This window comes from Babylonia areolata, chromosome 1 (genome assembly GCF_041734735.1).
Source record: "Babylonia areolata isolate BAREFJ2019XMU chromosome 1, ASM4173473v1, whole genome shotgun sequence".
NCBI classification, from domain to species: Eukaryota; Metazoa; Mollusca; class Gastropoda; order Neogastropoda; family Buccinidae; genus Babylonia; species Babylonia areolata.
The window spans coordinates 3,375,710-3,381,012 of record NC_134876.1 but is presented as its reverse complement, the minus strand read 5'-3'; positions in this window follow the sequence as shown (position 1 = coordinate 3,381,012).

The window sequence follows — 5,303 nt, the reverse complement described above, 5'->3', positions numbered from 1 at the left end:
GGCAAGCGTGAATTTTGGGATTTCACTTCCTGTGTTGAGAGTTATCGTTCTTGCATAGTCAAACCTGGCATCTGTTCGTTTTCCCTGAAATTTTCAAACCAGTTTCAGTATTACTGGCAATTGAGTGCTAAAATAACAAATTACTGTGTATTTTATATTGTTACATCGTGCCATTGTTATGGCTATGCTCCAGCCAACCCCTCAGTTTCCAATTCAAGCTCACCTAGTCAGTTTGCCAACGGAGATAGGGGTTAGCCCTATATTTCCCCGTGTAGGAGTGTGTGTGTGTGTGTGTATGGGGAGAGAGAGAGAGTCGGTGAGGGAAGAATGGAGAGAGATATCTATGAACTTATTTGTTTTTTTTCTCTCTCTCTCTGTAGATATATATATGTGTGGTTCGTCCGTCGGCTGGGATCGACGAGGACCATCTAGTCATCCTGGGGGTGGGTGGGTTGGGCTCTGTGGGTGCGCAGATGACTGGTCAGGCCAGTTCTGACGCAGTGTGGACAAGGGATGGTGGCGACTGTCGGTACTTGCTGGCACTGCTTTTCCTGGCCTGTCTGCGTTGCTCTGCTGCAGCGATTCTGTTGGCCTCACTGACCGTAGAATTTGGCGCCTTTGTGGACAGCTGACCACTTTGGTCTGTCCACTGCATTCAGCTCCCATGATATATATATATATATATATATATATATATATATATATATACATATATATACTGATATATATATATATATAATTTATATGTGTGTGTCAGTGCGTGTGTGTGTGTGTGTGTGTGTGTTTATGTCACTGATTATAATCATGTTCAGTCCATCTTCACTCCTGAAGTGCCGGCAATATTGCCATTGAGTCATTTCCGTCCCTCTCCTGTCTCTCTGTCTAATTCTTCATCACTGATATCAAAATCTCTGTTCAGTCTTTTGGATATCGCCTTATCATGTACGGAATATGAAATATGTAATAAACAGTGGCTTAAAAAGACGCGCACACATCAGCGGCAAATAAACTTTGACATAAATCGAGTCAACATCACTCCCTGACCACTCTCTAGACGGTGAGTGTGTCTGTGTGTGCCGGTCTGCCGTGTCTGTGTCTGTGCCAGTGTCTGTGAGTGTGACTGTGTCAGTGTGTCTCTGTGTGTTCGTGTGTGATTGTGTGTGTGTCAGTGTGTGTGTGTGTGTGTGTGTGTGTGTGTGTGTGTGTTCGTGTGTGTGTGTGTGTGTGTGTGTGTGTGTTCGTGTGTGATTGTGTGTGTGTCAGAGAGAGAGGGGGTGAGGGAGAAATGGAGAAACATACATATATAATTTATTTATTTGTTGTTGTGGTTGTTTACTGTGTGTGTGTCCTACTCACTGGTCCTACTTTCCCTTCCCTCATAGTCTCCCCCCTGTCCTACTTTCTCCCTTGTACTGCTCTCCCTCCTCCATCTTTGCCCCTGGCCTCATTTCTCCTCCCCCATCAGTCTTTCCCCCGTCCCTCAGTCTCCCACTCTCCCTTTCCCCCCATTACCTCACTAGTCATACTCTCCCATCCCCCTTCTCCTACTCTCCCATCCCCACATTCCCTCCGCTGCCCTACTCGCCCCCCCCCCCCCCCCCGTCCTACTCTTCACCCCCCTCGCCCCTCCCCCTCCCCCCATCTCCTGCCTGTCCTACTCTCCATCCTCCACTTTCTCTGTCCTACTTTACCTTCCCCTATCTCCCCGCTGTCCTACTCTCACTCCAACCATCTCCCCCCCTGTCCTACTCTCCCTCCCACTATCTCCCCCTTGTCCTACTCTTCCTTCCCCCATCTCCCCCCCCTGTCCTTCTCTCCCTTTCCCCCATCTTCTACTGTCAGGTCCTACTCTCCCCTATGTCCTAACATCCCTCCTCCATCTCCCCCTGTCCTACTCTCCCTCTCCCTATATCCCCTCTGTCCTACTCTCTCATCCCCTCATCTCCCCCATCCTACTCTCCCTTCCACCACCATCCACCCCCTGTCCTACTCTCATATCTTTCCATTTCCCAGCTCAGTCCAACTCTGCTATCACCCCTACTCCCCCTTCACCTTCCTACTATCCCCAGTGCACACCCTCCTACTCCCATTACCCTCAGTCTGACTACCTCCTTCAATGCTCAGCCTCCTATCCCATGAAGCAACCCTCCATCTGACACAATCACCTGCAAACGCTTTACAAAAAGAAAAAAAATAAAGACCACACATTTTCCTCCAAAGAACGGAAGAGTAGAATTACTGAGTGAGATCCCCTCCTATCCACCTCCCTTCCTGTCCGACTCTCCCTCCCCTCATCTCCCCAGTCCTATTCTCCCACCTCCATCTCATCCCATCTCTCTCCCACCCCTATCCTACTCACCTCACCCCATCTCCCCCACCCCGTCCTACTCACCAACCCACCCCCTGTCCCACTCTCCCATCAAACCATGTCCCACCTGTCATACTCTCCCCATCTCCCCCACCCTACTCCCCTTCCACCTCCCCATTCTCCTACCCTCCCTTCCCCCATCTCCCCCCTGTCCTACTCTCCCACCATGCCCATCCACCCCCGTCCTACTCTCCCATCCCCCCTTTTCCCAGCTCAGTCCTACTCTCCTAAACCCGTACACCCCCATCCCACTTCCTACTAAGATAAGATAAGATAAGAATAACTTTATTATCTCCAACTGGAGAAATTTGGTCAGGTGCATTATCACAACATAGACAAGTAAACAACATGGGGACCATAACTGTAAAAGCCAACAACAGCCCCAACAAATATTACGAAGATGCAAATGTAAAAAATATCACGTACATCGTTTCATACATACATCCACACACTGCAGGTAATAACTAGTATTCTTAATGTAAAAACAGAAAGAATTAAGAAACATTATTTGAATATAATTATAAACATAGCCTACTATACTGCACATTGATTATAATAGACAGATAAGAATAAAGATGAATTGCGGAAAACCACAACCAGATAATCAGCACACACCCGCACCGCACCCCCCCCCCCCACACACACACACACACACACACACAAACACACACACACACACGGATAACTTGATCAAACAAGAGTAATAAACATATGTTCTCAAATAAAAGCATTTCACATATTCGCTTTTAAAAACATTGCTATCCCCCTCTTACACGCTTCTACTCCCGTTACCCTCAGTCTGGCTACCCACTGCTGGACCTCCTGCCCTCTGTAGTAACCCTCTATCTGACCAAATCACCTGCAGACGATTTACAAAAAACAAAGACAAAAGACCACATGTTTTCCTGTCTTATTCATCACCAAGATCAAAATGTGGTCTGCTCAGTCTTAAGGATATCGTCTTATCATGCACAGAATTGAACATATCTAATAATCAGTGGCTTAAAAAAGACGCACACACATAAACAAATATAAATCTATCTCCATGCCTCCCTCACCCTTCTCTTGGTGTGTGTGTGTGTGTGTGTGTGTGTGTGTGTGTGTGTGTGTGTGTGTGTGTGTGTGTGTGTGTGTGTGTGTGTGTGTGTGAAAGTCACTTATCATTCAATCCCGTGCATGACAGGACTTCATCCTGAAGACTGAACAGGTCACACTTTGATCACGATGAAGAAATAGACAGAGACAGGAGGTTGATGTGGAAAGGGACAGATATCACTCAGTCAGTTGTCGAATATTGGCAGTAAGGGGAGTGAAGGTGGATGTTCCCTCTGTTAGGCACAGGGCAGTACTTTCCCACCAAATCATTAGTTGTTGGTTTTTTTCCATAACGACATAATCCTTTGATTTCTCCGCTTCTCATGCTGTTTAACACTATGCAAAAGCATTGTTTGCTAATCAATATACACGCTGAGAGCAATCGAGTACCTTTACTGATGCATCACACCTTATCTTTTTGTCATCGGGTCGATGGCCTCGGGTTACTTATTAATATGAACCTCATCAGTAGTCCACGAAGATTGTGCGTATACATACCGTTAGATATTGTTTTGTATTCCAGTTATGAAAAGCAGAAGAATGTTGTGAAAAGCGTAAAAGTGTAGGAGGGAGGGAAAGTTAGAAGGGGTGGGGGAGGGGGGGCGGAGCGTGTTTTCCACTTGGTGATACGAGCATGTTGCTTGAGTCATTAAACCATTTGAATCTTGAATCTTTTTGTCATGTAACGTCTCGTATAACTTTATGAGTGAGATAATTATGCTGGATTTTTTTCTTTCTTTTTTTTTTTTTTTTTTTTTTTTTTTTTTGTTGAAAGGGCGAATAAACAACGAAATATGGTAATCATGTCAAACAAAATTATGCAAAAATATTATATGAAATGAATATGGGGCTTTAGTGTCATTGATAAAGCAGTCAAGCTCGGAGTATCGCTTTCGTTATTCTTATTGTATCAGACTGATGATTACCTTTGATCTTTTATTATTTTCGCTCTTCCTCTGTGGCCGCCATCCCATCATTGTCATGTTTCCCTGTTTCTCCATGACTCAAAAGAGTTAATGGGAATAAACTCATTGAAGCAATCAGTGAACAAATGCACGAAAACAAGTCAATATATTCAGGGGAAAATATTTAACAATCTTCGCTGCCTTTTTTAAGAAAATACGGGTCTGATTGACATAGCTGAAGAAATGAAAAGGACCCAGATATCTTTCATTTTGCTGGTCTTTTCCCACGAGATAATATTTTACGATTGAATAAATGGGAGAGAATCAAAGACGAGATTTTTCTATTGCCTATATGACTTGCCTCCCTTGCACTATGGTTTTGCTTCTGACAGAGACCCTCTGTGGTCGGTATACACAGATGCAACGATTCCATTATCTTTTTGTTGTAATATTACAATGATACGTTCTCATTTGTTTCTTTTCCTCTTTTCGTGTTTTTTTTTTTTAAATACTTATTTCTATGACAGAAAGAACTGCAAAAGTCAGTTTTAATTTTGATTTTCCGAAATGACAAGTATCGTTTAATTGCCAGTGCAAATGAAAACATCGTCTTCTGCTTCTGATTTAATTAAGGAGAACCGTCAGAAATAATCAGATGTCAGTCAGTTCTCCCATGACTGAGGATGGAATCGTGGCATACATTACATTTAAGTGTCATGTGCGTGAAGTGCACTAACACGGGACACTCGGTGACCACACACACACACACACACACACACACACACACACACACACACACACACACACACACACACACACACACACACACATTTTCACTACGTTGATCGCTGGAGGGTTGGATCCACACACACACACACACATTTTCACTACGTTGATCGCTGGAGGGTTGGATCGAGAGAGAGGGGGGGGGGGGA